The 15,683-nt window shown below is 40.5% G+C and overlaps 1 long non-coding RNA gene across 1 annotated transcript; it reads right to left on the minus strand.

Moving 5' to 3' along the window:
* Window positions 1-9,983: 9,983 nt before the first annotated feature.
* On the minus strand, window positions 9,984-15,466 carry LOC108585023. Its single transcript, XR_001900802.2, has 2 exons — window positions 15,427-15,466; window positions 9,984-10,267 (listed from the first exon to the last, which is right to left on the minus strand). It is a non-coding gene; the product is annotated as an uncharacterized LOC108585023 (long non-coding RNA).
* Between the last annotated feature and the right edge of the window lie 217 nt (window positions 15,467-15,683).

Here is a 15,683-nt window from a genome sequence, read left to right on the forward strand (position 1 = left end):
ATGATTCTGCTTTGTCCCCACCCACTCAATTTTCAGCCAGAGTCTAAGTCGGAAACAGGAAACAGAATCCTAAAGGAAACCAAAAGAAAACAGAAATATTAGTGATGTTATTTTTAATTATCCATATTATTATAGGAAACATATATATGCGAAAATATTATTTTAATGTTATACATTATATGAAGTGCATGCATGTATGAATTAACCACTGCTAAAGTTAATACATACCTTATGTCATTTTCCATATATAAATCCACATAAAACCATAGCAGAAATGCATAGGAAATAGCCTAGCACCTGGTATACAATAAATGTTTGTTGCATTTAATTAAAATAATTTAAATCCTTCTATTTCAATTTATTTAAAAAAGCAGTTACTCCAAACGTGTAGAAATAAATGAAAACCACCCAAATGAGAAACAGCAATGGCTACTTACCCAGAGCTTGCTATAGCAAAAGAGGCAGTCACTAGCACAAAGGCAGAGAAGTTGGAAAACATATGGTGGCAAAAGGGAAGGCTTCAGGTGTTCCTTGAAGCTGTTGGCATGGAAAGCTATAGCCAGGCTAACTGTAAGTGGAAAATTCTATGCAATTGGTTAGGGGAGCATATTTGGCTTTTTCCAGTTGGTCCCAAGTTAGAAATACGGAACAAAAAATAGGGAAGCTGTCAGTTATTAATCAAGTCTTGGCACTTGGGGCCATTGCTACAGGAGTTGTTACTTGGCTCCCTGTATTTGTTAGTGCAGGTAACTGTATATATGGTCTAGCCGTTGTCTGTCTGAATATTAGCCTCTCAAATACAAAAGACTACAATTCACTTCAATTCCATAAACATGTATACAACCACTAACTACATACCAGAGACTGCATCAGATGCTTGAAATAAAGGGATGAATATGACACGGTCACACCTGGTGGGTGTGATGGTTAATACTGAGTGTCAACTTGATTGGATTGAATGATGCAAAGTGTTGCTCCCAGGTGTGTCTGTAAGGGTGTTGCCAAAGGAGACTAACATTTGAGTCAGTGGGCTGGGGAAGGCAGATCCACCTTTAATCTGGGGTGGGGACAATCTAATCAGCTGCCAGCGAATATAAAGCAGGCAGAAAAATGTAAAAAGGAAAGACTGGCCTAGCCTCCCAGCCTACATCTTTGCCCCGTGCTGGATGCTTCCTGCCCTTGAACACTGGACTCCAAGTTCTTCAGTTTTGGGACTCGGGCTGGCTCTCCTTGCTCCTCAGCTTGCAAACAGCCATTGTGGGACCTTAATGAACTCACATATAGACCCACAACCCTCCAGAATAGCTTTCACTGCCTTCAAAGTAGATGCAAGGCCCTTAGATTCAGGAAATGGTACTTAGAACTCTCTTGCTGTCATTTAAGACAATGCTCTCAAAGCCTACCCAGCAAAATGATAAACCTGTGAAACTACTTAACACTTTTAAACATTTAAGTCCCAATAATAGGGACTTTCTTCGATTTACTGTTACTTCCCTTTACAAACCAGAAAAGTAAAAATTTCATGGAAATTAGATTAAACTAAGATGAGCTTCCCACAACCAGTTTTGTTTGTTTGTGTTTTTTTGTTTTTGTTTTTACAAAATACTCTTGTTCATCAGGCCTTGAATATAGAGTGGTACTAGCCAATAAGCAATTGTTATACCCCTCTGTCTCAATCCAGTTACCCAGACTCCCAGTTTCCTACGTGAAGCCCTGGCTATCACTCCCCACCGTATTCCACTCATCTGTTCTTGCCTGGATCTTACAAGTCCTGCTGGGTCCACCCAGGCTTATGGATGGCACCCATCACTTTTGCCTCATTCTATTGGCCAAAGCAAATCAAGAGGCAGGGAAGTAGGCTCCAAGCACAAGAAGGAGTAAAGAAAACCCCAGGTGGTGGTTCCTGCCTGTAATCCCAGCACTTTGGGAGTCCAAGGGGAAAGGATCACTTGAGCTAGGAGTCTGAGACTTTGTCTCTACTAAAAATCAAAAAACTAGGCCGGGTGTGGTGGCTCACACCTGTAATCTCAGCACTTTGGGAGGCCAAGGTGGGTGGATCACGAGATCAGGAGATCAAGACCACGGTGAAACCCCGTCTCTACTAAAAATACAAAAAATTAGCCTGGCGCGGTGGCAGGCACCTGTAGTCCCAGCTACTCGGGAGGCTGAGGCAGGAGAATGGTGTGAACTCGGGAGGTGGAGCTTGCAGTGAGCCAAGATCGAGTCACTGCACTCCAGCCTGGGCAACAAAGCGAGACTCTGTCTCAAAAAAAAAAAAAAATTCAAAAAATTAGTTGAGCATGGTGGCACACACCTGTAGTCCTAGCTACTTGGGAGGCTGAGGTGGGAGGATCACTTGAGCCTAGAAGGTCAAGGCTGAAGTGAGCTATGATCGTGCCACTGCACCCCAGCCTGGGTGACAGAGCAAGACCCTGTCTCAAAAAAAGAAAAAAGAAACTGAATTGGGGCCATGATGTAGTCTGCCTCACAGCATCTGTCTGTGCCTCTGCATGCCAGTAGGAAAGCATAAATAGTGAAGCTTCTTGGAAATTGTCCAGCAGCTCCAACCTCCTTGAGCTCATTAATAAAGCATAGTATAGTAGTAAACTGAGTTTTGGAATAGACAGATTTAGGTTTGTTTCCTACTCTCACCATTTAGCAGGAACAAAACCAGGGGCAACCTACTTAACCTTTCTCTGACCCTCATTATTTTCATCTGCAAAATAGATATATTAACAGTATCTTCTTTACACATTGTATTAGTTCATTCTCACAGTGCTATAAAGAAATACCTGAGACTGCATACTTTATAAAGAAAAGGGGTTTAATTGGCTCACGGTTCCACAGGCTATACAGGAAGCATGGTGGCATCTGCTTCTGGGGAGGTCTCAGGGAGCTTGTACTCATAGCGGAAGGCAAAGTGGGAGCAGGTGTCTTACACGGCAGGAGCAGGGCCAAGGGGGAAGGGTGCTACACACTTTTAAACAACTAGACCTTGTGAGAACTCTGTCACAAGACAGCACCAAGGGGATGGTGCTAAACCATTCCCCATGATCCAATCACCTCCCACCACGGTCCACTTCCAGCATTGGGGATTACATTTCAACATGAGATTTGGGTGGGGACACAGATCCAAACCATGTCAGGTGTAAAACATTGCATGCCTTTATCAGTTGGGGTACAACAGTAAGCAGATGACAACCACAAACTGAACAATTTGACAAGAATTTAATAAGGAATCTCATCTATAAAGGCATGGACTGAGTTTGGGGAAACCAAAAAGGGACAGTTCAGTATCCTAGGGTTAGCAAGGGCAGGGAACTGGTACCAACCCAAGGCCTGAAAGGGCAAGGGAGGGAGCAGCTACCCAACCCCAGAGCTGTGGCCGATGAGGGGGAACACGGCCAATCTGCAGTGGACCAGAGAACAATAAACCCCTACTCCTTCTTTTCCTGTCTCCTTCTCTCCCACTGATGTCTCTCATTGATCAAACCTAGTGAGAAGCCAAAGGACAGGAGGCTATTCATTCAGCGAAGACAGAACATACTCCCAAGCAAGGGCAAACAGATAGTGAATAAAAACGCAGAAGGCCCATATAAATTTAAATTTTAGATAAACAAAATTTTTTTTAGTATAAATATAGCCCAAATATTGCATGGGACATATTCATATTTTTAAAAAGTATTTGTTTATGTTGGGTTTTTTAAACATAATGCTATTGCATACTTAATTGACTACACTATAGAATAAACATAACTTTTTTTTTTTTTTTTTTTGGATGGAGTCTCATTCTGTCACCCATGCTGGAGTGTAGTGGTGCCATCTCGGCTCACTGCAACTTCCACCTCCCAGGTTCAAGCAATTGTCCTGCCTTAACCTCCTAAGTAGCTGGGATCACAGGCGTGCACCACCACACCTGGCTAATTTTTGTATTTTTGTAGAGATGGGGTTTTGCTATGTTGGCCAGTCTAGTCTTGAACTCCTGACCTCAGGTGATCTGCCCACATTGGCCTCCCAAAGTGCTGGGATTACAGATGTGAGCCACCACACCTAGCCTAATGCCCTGGGAAACCAAAAACCTTAAGTGACTTGCTTTATTGTGTCACCATTTTTATTGCAGTGGCCTGGAATCAAACCTACAATATCTTCAAGGTATGCCTATACAAGTTATCTTATAAACTAAAACCAACTTTTAACACTGTTAAGTGTCTTTACATCTGCTAGATTGCATTATCTTATTTTACCATCTTTGGGGCACTTTAAGGAATTTTAAAGAAATCTATCTAATGGTACTACAGACTTAATGTGCATTTATAAATGATTATACTCAAAGGTAATCTTTCCCCAGCACTTCCTATATTATGGGCAGTATGTTAAATGCAACACTTGGCTTATTGTTCAGAGCAGGGATTCTGATGACAGATACCTAGATTCAAAGTCCAACTCTGCAATTTACCAGCTGTGTGATGCTGGGCCATTATCTCACCTCTCTATCCTTCAGCTCTTCATCTGTATAATGGGTGAGGATAATAAGAACTTTGCCATTGAACTCTCTACCTAAAGCGCTGGCCTCTAGTAAATGGTAACAAATGTTAACATACATCATATCACGTTGTGGGGTCCCTGGGTTCTTCCCACTTTTTTCTCTGTTCTGACTGAAAAATACAAGGGGCCTAACCCCTCTGTGACCCAGCCAGCTGCATGTTTTCCTCTGCAGGTTTGCACTCAGCTAGGGCCTTGAACATTCTTTTTAAGTTATTACTCAAAACACTAAAAGAAACTTGCCCCGCCCTAAGCCAAATTCCTTAAACCCTCATATAACCTGCATAACTCGAGCACAAGGTCAATGCAAGAGAAGCAGCAATGTCCAATTGAGACCTGGGCATTTTCACTTCATCTGTAGCAATCAAATGTAGATATAATTATCTGTCAGTGTGGAAGCTGGGACATAGAAAGGTTAAATGACTTGTGTGTTAAGAAAATGCTGTAGCCAATAGAATAAAATACCTACAAATACAGCTAACCAGGGTCATAAAATGACAATGACAATGACAATTACAAAACACTGTTCAAAGAAATCAGAGATAACACAAACAAATGGAAAAACATTCCATGCTCATGGATAGGAAGAATAAATATCATTAAGATGGCCATACTGCCCAAAGCAATTTATGGATTCAATACCATTCCTATTAAACTACCAATGACTTTCTTCACAAAATGAGGAAAAACTATTTTAAAATCCATATGGAACTGGCAAGGCGCAGTGGCTCACGCCTGTAATCCCAGCACTTTGGGAGGCTGAGGCGAGCGGATCACGAGGTCAGGAGATCGAGACCATCCTGGCTAACACGGTGAAACCCCGTCTCTACTAAAAATGCAAAAAATTTGTCAGGTGTGGTGGTGGGTGCCTGTAGTCCAAGCTACTCGGGAGACTGAGGCAGGAGAATGGTGTGAACCCAGGAGGTGGAACTTGCAGTGAGTCAGGATCACGCCACTGCACTTCAGCCTGGGCAACAGAGCTAGTCTCCGTCTCAAAAAAAAAAAAAAAAAATTCATATGGAACCAAAAATGAGCCCTAATAGCAAAGACAGTCCTAAACAAAAAGAACAAAGCTGGAGGCACTACATGACCTGACTTCAAACTACTGCAGGGTTACAGTAACCCAAACAGTACAGTACTGGTACAAAAACAGACACATAGACCAATGGAACAGCATGGAGGCCCAGAAATAAGGCTGCACACCTACAACCATCTGATCTTCGACAAAGCTGACAAAAACAAGCAATGGGGAAAGGACTTTCTATTTAATATATGGTGTTGCAATAACTTGCTAGCCATATGCAGAAGACTGAAACTGGACCCTCCCTTCCTTATACCATTATAAAAATCAACTCAAGATGGATTAAAGACTTAAATGTAAAAGCTAAAACTATAAAAACCCTGGAAGATAATCTAGGAAATACCATCCTGAATATAGGAACTGGCAAATATTTCATGATGAAGAAAGACACCAAAAGCAATTGCAACAAAAGCAAAAATTGACAAATGGGATCTAATGGAACTAAAGGGCTTCTGCATGGCAAAAGAAACTATCAACAGAGTAAACAGACAACCTATGGAATGAGAGAAAATATTTGCAAACTATACATCTGACAAAGGTCTAATATCCAGAATCTATAAGGAACTTAAGTTTACAAGAAAAAAACAGCCCCATTAAAAAACTGGGCAAAGGGCCGGGCGCGGTGGCTCATGCTTGTAATCCCAGCACTTTGGGAGGCCGAGGCGGGCAGATCACAAGGTCAGGAGATCGAGACCATCCTGGCTAACATAGTGAAACCCTGCTTCTACTAAAAATACAAAAAATTAGCCAGGCGTGGTGGCGGGCGCCTGTAGTCCCAGCTATTCAGGAGGCCGAGGCAGGAGAATGGCGTGAACCCGGGAGGCAGAGCTTGCAGTGAGCTGAAATCGTGCCACTGCACTTCAGCCTGGGTGACAGAGCGAGACTCTGTCTCAAAAAAGTAAATAAATAAATAAAGTGGGAAAAGGATATGAACAGGTACTTTTCAAAAGAAGACATACGTGCAGGCAACAAGCATATGAAAAAATGCTCAATATCACTAATCATTAAAGAAATGCAAATTAAAACCACAATGAGATATCATCTCACACCAGTCAGAATGGCTATTACTAAAAGGTAAAAAAAATAGGCTGGGCACAATGGTTCAGCACTTTGGGAGGCCAAAGTGGATGGATAACGAGATTGAGGGTTTGAGAGACCAGCCCGACCAACATGGTGAAACCCCGTTCCTACTAAAAATACAAAAATTAGCCAGGTGTGGTGGCACACATCTGTAATCCCAGCTACTCAGGAGGCTAAGGCAGGAGAATCGCTTGAACCCGGGAGGTGAAGGTTGCAGTGAGCCAAGATGGCACCATTGCACTCCAGCCTGGGTGACAGAGCGAGATTTCATCTCAAAAAAATAAATAAATAAATAACAGATGCTGGTGAGGTTGAAGAGAAAAGGGAACACTTATCACTGCTGGTGGGAGTGTCAGTTAGTTCAACGATTGTGGAAAGCAGTATGGTGATTCCTCAAAGAACTAAAATCAGAACTACCATTTGACCCAGCAACCCCATTACTGGGTATATACCTAGAAGAATATAAATATTCCACCATAAAGACACATGCACGTGAATGTTCACTGCAATACTATTCACAATAGCGAAGACATGGAATCAATCTAAATGGCCATCAATAGCATATTGAACAAAGAAAATGTGGTGCATATACACCATGGAATACTATGCAGCCATAAAAAAACCATAAAATCATATCCTTTTCAGGAACATGGATATGCAGGAGCTGGAGGTCATTACCCTTAGCAAACTAATGCAGGAACAGAAAACCAAATACCACATGTTCTCACTTATAAGTGGGAGCTACATAATGAGAACCAATTGGGCCGGATGTGGTGGTTCACACCTGTAATCCCAGCACTTTGGGAGGCTGAAGTGGGTGAATCACTTGAGGTCAGGAGTTTGAGACCAGCCTGGCCAACATGGTGGAACCCCATCTCTACCAAAAACACAAAAATTAGCTGGGCATGGTGGCGAACACCTGTAATCCCAGCTACTCAGGAGGCTGAGGCAGGAGAATTGCTTAAACCTGAGAGGCGGAGGTTGCAGTGAGCCGAGATCATGCTTCTGCTCTCCAGCCTGGGCAACAGGGCGAGACTCTGTTTCAAAAAAAAAAAAAAGAGAAAGAGAGAGAACCAACGGACATAAAGAGGGGAACAACAGACACTGGGGCCTCTTTGAGGGAGAAGGGTGGGAGGAGGAAGAGGATCAGGAAAAATAACTATGGAGTACTATGCTGAATACCCAGGTGATGAAATAATCTGTACACCAAACCCCCATGACGTGAGTTTGCCTGTATTAACAAACCTGTACATGTACCCCTGAACCTAAAATAAAAGTTTAAGAAAGAAAAAAAATGCTGTAGCCACGACTGCAAAGGAAACAATCAACCAAGTGTAAAACAACCCACAGAATGGGGAAAAATATTTGCAAACTCTCCATCTGACAAGGGATTAATAACTAGAATATATAAGGAGCTCAAACAACTCTATAGGAAAAACAATCTAATGATCTAATTAACAATGGGCAAAAGATCTGAACTGACGTTTTTCAAAAGAAGACACACAAATGTTCCTGGAGGTTAATGTGTGTGGCATGGCATGGAAGAAGATGATGTTGGTTGGAAGGAAGGGGTCAGATCACCCCATGGGTGGAATATTCATCTGAGGTGACCTGAGGTGATTGCGGGTGGTGCACTGCATCTATGCCCATGTGTTGGGGGCCGCACCGGGGGTGGTGGAGAATGAAAGAACACACACAAAGACAAAGATACACAGAGAACATGGCGGCCGCACTCAGAGCCTCCGCCTCACTTTATTTATACTCTATAAACTTCACGTCAGCAGAAAGAATGCAATGCAAAACAAACTTTCTTTTCCCACATGTAACCTTCTACTCAGTACCTTGTTTTTATATTCTTTCTTATCTACCCACCTTCTTGGCACCTACGGGAGTTCATTAAAAGTTCAGTTGGAGATACTGTCCTTGAGCCCTATCTATTCTCAGCATACTGTTTTCAAAGGCCCCTGCATTTCCCCCCTTTTAATTTTGTTTTGCCTCAATCCTTAAAAGGTAGCCCATATTTGTTCCTGTGTTTTCTTTTGTTTTTGGTGGCGACGGAGGGAGCATCAAATCACCAAAAGAAGTAGACCCAAATCAAGTGTCCAAAGCAATATACTTCTAGAGATTGTAGAAATCCATGTCTTTATCTGGGCCTATGAGTTAAAGGCAGCAAGGCGCTGACCCAGCTCCTGAAGGGATACAGTTCCGGACAACACATGTAATTGTTGTCGAAATGCTTCGGAAATGTTCTGAGTGAGCTCTTGGATGTCTAAACTAATATTTTTATGGCCTACTAATAATTTTCGGATTACAGTCCAATTTTGAGAGATGTTAAAAGGCACAGGCGTTACACAAAATTGAGTGGAATTCCAATCACATTGTAATGTTACCCGAGTATTGAGTACAGTGAGCTGATCTCCAAGCTATGTCAATGCTTGCTCCATGTTGTCCAATCTTTCAGCAAGTTGAGAATCAATGTTTCGTTGTTGAAGCCATAATCGGTGAGATTGTTCATGCCATTGCTGCACAAATTCAGCATTTTGTATGCTTTGATGAAGAGTGAGCCCTGCTACAGCTGCAGTGGAGGCAATGGCAACAAGACTCATCACCGAGGCAATTATAAGTCCAAGGGCATGGCAGGTTCGCTGAAGAGAAGTCCAAATATAAGTTTCAAGAGGTGATGCCCCCCATGGTCGTGTAAGGTTAACAGGTAGCCAAATTTCCTTATGAGCCCTGAGGATATAAATATCCCCAGCAAAGTTGTGCCACCAAGAATGATTGAGGCAAGACAAAAATGTACATGTATTTGCACAATTAACAATTCCCGTATTATTATTTCATGTCAAATTTCCTGCTAATAATAGGTAGGGCTAACGGACACAAGCAATAATATATCGAGAGGTATTCCGATATAACTGAATATGAAAGGAATTAGTTGGGTTAGAAAGATTAAGAGACATATTCCCCACAAAAGTGCTAATGGCATCGCCTGCAGCTAACAACTTCCAAAGATGACTCTGTACTTAGGCCTCCTTCACACCATACCAAGGTTTCATTATTGTTAGCAGCAATATTTTTATTTACCCGGTGCCATTTCAAAGGTATGTGACTAAATTTTGTTTGAAAATCACCGTGCACACTTCAATCAGTTATTTGCATCCCATTGTATTTTAATAAAATCCGGGTTTTATTTCCCCGACATAGTTGCCACTCCAGCACCTCAATATTAGGAGAAACCTCTAGAATAGGACAAAAAAGTAAAGAACTAGGAATAGTTTCATTACTATATACAGTATGATTATATTAAAAACTTCTAGTTACAATAATAACAGTATTAGCAGCCACATGACTATGATTATAACAAACAGCCCAAGCTTTATGCGATTTTCGGAGACAATGAGGACTATTTCCCATACATATTGGAAGTCCTTCCACTCCAAATTGGTATGTGCTGATTATAATTGCTATTTTCCGTTCTATGTTGTCCTTGTCCATATAGGGGGACGGCATCCAAGTAATGTTATTGGTGAAAACCTTAATTTCCGCCTCCTCCCAGGCGACTCCCTGATACAAGGGTGGAAAGGGAATATAAGTGCAATATTCATACAAAGCTTCACTAAGGGAAATAAGTCCCCCGCCGAGGCACATCCAACAAAGGAAGAAATGCATGCTGAATTCAGTTTTCTTTTCAACAGGGTTTCAATCATCTTGTAGGAAACCACTCAGGTCCACTCCCTGTAAGGACAAGAGCATAGCCCCGTCCCTGTTTTAGAACTTGCCCTTGAACATACTTACCTTCTTCATTAGGATACCAAATCTTTAAATTGTCAGCGGGGACTATCACCGAGGGAGGTGAGGAAAGATGGGTTACGACAGCGGAGTCTTGTAATTGTCTCCATTGATTCAAAAAATAATTAAGGTAAAAAGAACCTTCAAAATCAAAAAAATTAAGGTAGAAAGGTTAACCTTCAAAAAAATCTGGTTTTTTTTTGGGGGGGGGGGCTCATTTCCCCCTTTTTGTTTTAATAGTTGAGTTTTTGAAGTTAAATTTGCGCGCTCAATGATGGCTTGACCTTGACTGTTGACCGGGATCCCAGTGATATGTTGAATATTGTATTGCTGTAAGAAAACTTGTAATTTATGAGAGACATAGGCAGGGGCATTATCAGTTTTAAGTATAAAAGGAATGCCCATAATGGCAAAACAAGCTAAGAGATGTGTAATAACAGAATCAGCTTTCTCAGATGGCAACGGAGTGGCCCATTGAAAATAAGAAAAAGTATCAATGGTATGATGAACATACTTTAATCGTCCAAAAGAAGGAATATGTATAACATCCATTTGCCAAATTTGATTAACTTGAGTACCTCTCGGGTTAACTCCAGGATGGAAGGATGGAATGCTCAAAGGAGCACAGAAAGGACAAGCTCGAATAAGAGAACGAGCTTATTTACGAGTTAAATGAAACCGTCGTTGAAGGCCAGAACTATTAGTGTGATGTAGAGCATGTTCTTGTTCTGCAGCCTGCAAGTGGCCAATTAGAAGTGAATCAATCTGAGTATTTCCATGAACTAATGGTCCAGGCAGTTGAGAATGAGAACGAAGATGAGTGATGAATAAAGGAGCTCGACGTTGGCTCAAAGTAAAGGATAACAAAGAAAAGAATTTCTGAAGAGAAGAAGTAGCACAAAGAGGTAAAGTGGCCTGAGAAATATAAGAAGTAACATAAACGGCATATTGAGAATCACTAACAATATTACAACCAATTCTCCCTGTTGCACCGAGGGATAAGGATAAACTGTAACTCAAGATTGATGAAGCTTCTTGCCAAGAATCAGAAGTTGTAAGAAGATAAATGATCTATGAGTGAATTGAGAGATAATTAAGGAAGGATCTCCTCCCCAAAGTTGTCGACAGTGATGCCGTCCTTTGATGATCAGTTCAGCTAAACGATCGATATAAGTAGCCAAGCGTTTAGATGTTTTATTGGACAAAAAGATCCATTCTAGCGGCCGATTGGTCTGATGAATCATTCCTGTAGGAGAATGTAAAGTATGAAATAAACAAAGGGAAAGGGGAACATCGGGAAGGATATAATGTAAATGAGCCTTTTGAAGTTGCTCTTCCATAAGCTGGAGTTCCTGTAAAACCAAAGGAGTTAAATGATGTGAGCTGTCCAAGTGACTGTCTCCTTCTAGAATAGAAAAAAGATGTTGTAACTGAATAGAGAAAAAACAATTTTTGAGATCTATGACCATTAATTTTTAACTTTGTGGGATAAGGGCAGGATTAGGAAGACCAGGCTGTAAACTTTCCCTAGGTTTAATGTAAACATTTATAGTTTTAAGACAAGACAAAGACGGGAATTCCATGCAGAAATACGTGGCTTTATATTCCTCTCGGCCATTTGTTTTTTGACTTACTCTTTTAGAGTCCTAAGTATTTCTTTAAATAATGGTCACTGTTTCACCTAAATAGGAGTGGTGGCTATGAGTTTAAAGGATTGTAGCCCATTTTGAACATCATATTTTTGGCAGCTGAGGAAATATGAGGAATGTTTTAAAAAGCAGCAAATTATTGTGAAAGATCTTGTTGCCAAAAATTAATATTGATACGAACAATATAAAAATAAAAAAAAACACTTGACCTTGTTGACCTTTAGGACCGACACAGGTTAAAGGTTCTACGTCTTGATAAACCACAGAAGCAGCACCCAAGCCAGTGAGTATAACTGCAACTTGTCTTTTTTCCTATTGTATAGGCCTCTAATTTAAACAAATAATAGACATATTCACCACCGTATCAATTAACCCTTTAAAAACTATTTCATTAATGTGCAATGAACATAAGGGCTTTTGATTAGAAACTAAAGTTTCCCAAAAAACAGTTTTTTCTGTGCTACCAAACCCTCCCTATTGAGAATATGTTCCCCTGCCTCTAGGCATATAAATTGTGAGACTTGAACCATAATAAGAATTTTATTAGTAACATCATGTCCTTTTGGCAAAGGGCCACACACTCTAATAGCTAATTTATATACTCCTCTATTAGGAGACAATGTATAAGGCTAAGTAATAACTAAGTCAGCAGCGGCGCTCTGCTTAGTTGCCACATAAAGCTGAGAAACTGGGGTAAGGTGTGGGATCCTTAAGGAGGACTTGAATTTATTCCTTAATGTTGTAGGCCATTGCTCACTGGGTATTGTATGCAGATTTAGTCAATAACAAATATTTGTAAACAAATAAGGTGATTATAGGTATAGAAATTTAGTTCATAGCTTACTATTCAATAGAGTATCTGCTTTGTAAAAGATGGTGGACCACAAAATACTCAACGGATTTTGGTTTTCAAAACACTGTGATGCTATCCAAGGCTAAATGGATACTTGAAATTGGGATTGGATCTGGTGCTGAGATACAACTTTTACTTAGTTATTGATTTTTCTTTCCTCCGATTATTCCAAGGAGGGTGACTACCATTTTTGTACTTTATAGAGCAGTCTAGAGGAAAGGGTTAAGCATGTAAGCTCTGGGGACAGAAAGTCATATTTTCAAAATATAATAGCTATATGACCTTGGATATATTTATAAAACTGTCTTAACTCTGTTTTCCTGTCTACAAAATGGTAATAATTATAAAATTTGTCAGTCTTAAAGGGATGTTGGAAGAACTAAATGCAAGTGAAGATTTTTTCACAGTAGTAGACACATAGTAAGTACTCAGTATACTATGGCTATTATTACTGTTATTATTGTTAATATTACGTCTATTAATTTTAGCTCTTTAATGTAACAAGTGCAGAACCATAATCTCACATCCTTCAGAGTCATGCTGATCTTGTATTTTTTGGTCCTTTGACTAGTTTAGTCATTTATTACAAGAAACCTAGTTAGTTTGTGCATTCTTTTCCTTTCTTATATTTCTCATTTGTAAAGACTGATAAACCAACTACACTTTCAGACCTGGTGACATAAATTGTTGGGGCCCCAAGCCTGTGGGCCCCGGCTCCCATTTCCCAGGAGAGGAGACAGTAAATTTCCACTTTTATCAGTTTTGAAATGACATTTATTTGTCCAATGTCGACCTTTACCACAACATTTGTACACCTCTGAAGGCAGCTTTCTGCCTTGAGGGATAAAAGTGTTCAATTTTTATGACATTCTTTTTTTTGAAATGTCTAGGTTTACCACACTGCAAACAAACACCTTGTTTGTTATTTCCTTTTAAGGCTTTAGACAAAGCTCCAGCAAATAATTGAGCATCATAAATAGCCCCTCCAACACTAACACAAGTTTTAATATATTTATCTAAGTTGGCCCCATTGGCCTTTAATGATTTTAACAATTTTTGACAGTCAGCATAAGCATTTTTAAAAGACAACGTTTGTAACAAAATTTGTGAAGCAAGGTCAGCACCCACAATTTTCAAGACAGCATCCTGAAGACGGGCTACGAAATCTGAATATTGTTCATTTGTGCCCTGTAAAATCTTCACAGAGGAAAGGGAAGATTTTCCTGTTATCTCTACCTTATTTTAGGCCCTTAAAAACAAAGTCTTGATTTGAGTAAAGGCAACATCATCTAAACCAGCCTGAGCATTAAGAGTAGCATATTGGCCCGTGCCTGTGAGTTGTTCCTCAGTGGGTCCAGGGGGATCACACATAATATTTTTCCTAGCCTATACATGTGCCTTGTTCATTTACCAGCTGTGCAATTGTAACCACTGAGAACGATCAAGAAAAGCCTTCCCCAAAGTCTTCCAGTCTATAGGAATCATCAAATTTTCTGATGAAAAAACATCAAGAAGACCAAGGATAGAGGTTCATAGTTAGAAATGGCAGCTTTCATTTCTTTTAAAAATTTAATTTGTAACGCATTAAATTGGACATTATTGCCACCATTTAAAAACTAAGCATTAGGAGCAAAAGAAGCACAAATAATTGGAAACAGATCCAGCTCCTTAAATTTTTTTTTTTTTTTTTTCTTCTTTTTCTCCCTCCCCCAATGGCGGACAAGGCACTGAGAAAACTTTGCCAAACAAAGGTAAAGATAAGGAAGCCCGGGGGTTGGAGGCACTGGAAAATTCTCTTTTAACAGGGCAGAAGGAAAAGAAACAGGGAAAGCTCACAAAGGTGAATTAGAAGAATGTATCTGTAATATTTGTTGAAGCATTTCCATAATACACTGCATGTCAGAATTTCCCTTAGAAGAAGGAAGAGCTGGCTTTTTCTCTTCTCCCCCTTTTGCTACCCTGGCACAAATGGGCTCCATTTCAGATTTATTTTATTTTATTTTATTTTTCCAAATCCTCAGATACCTTTCCTCCTGTGGCTACATTACCACACTCCGAATCAGTCTCAAGTAACTCTAATGTCTGAGTGATAGAGTTACACAAGGTCCACAATTTTAGAGGCATAATATCCCCTAACTGGAGAGCTCTAAGCAAAGCTTTTACTACCTGTAACCATTTTTTCCGATTCAGCTGCACTTTAGTCTGATACTGAAACCAGTAACAATGTTATTCAACATGGGCAAACAATCACTTCAAAGTCTTTTTCTTTCACTTCTACTCCCATAGACAGCAACAGTCCTTGAAACAGCCATAAATATTCTGAGGCCAGAGAGATGGAATTCCCATAATGAAAGCTTAAGAAGGTTCCCCTTAACAATATCTGAGCCTTACCCGCTCCTAGGGGGTTCCCCTTCTTGTTCTCCCCTACTCACCCGTGCTGACCCTGCTCGCTGCGCCACTTGTTGGGGGCCGCACCGGGGGTGGTGGAGAATGAAAGAACACACACAAAGACAAAGACACACAGAGAACATGGCGGCCGCACTCAGAGCCTCCGCCTCACTTTATTTATACTCTATAAACCTCACGTCAGCAGAAAGAATGCAATGCAAAACAAACTTTCTTTTCCCACATGTAACCTTCTACTCAGTACCTTGTTTTTATATTCTTTCTTATCTACCCGCCTTCTTGG

This window comes from Papio anubis, chromosome 4 (genome assembly GCF_008728515.1).
Source record: "Papio anubis isolate 15944 chromosome 4, Panubis1.0, whole genome shotgun sequence".
Lineage (NCBI taxonomy): Eukaryota > Metazoa > Chordata > Mammalia > Primates > Cercopithecidae > Papio > Papio anubis.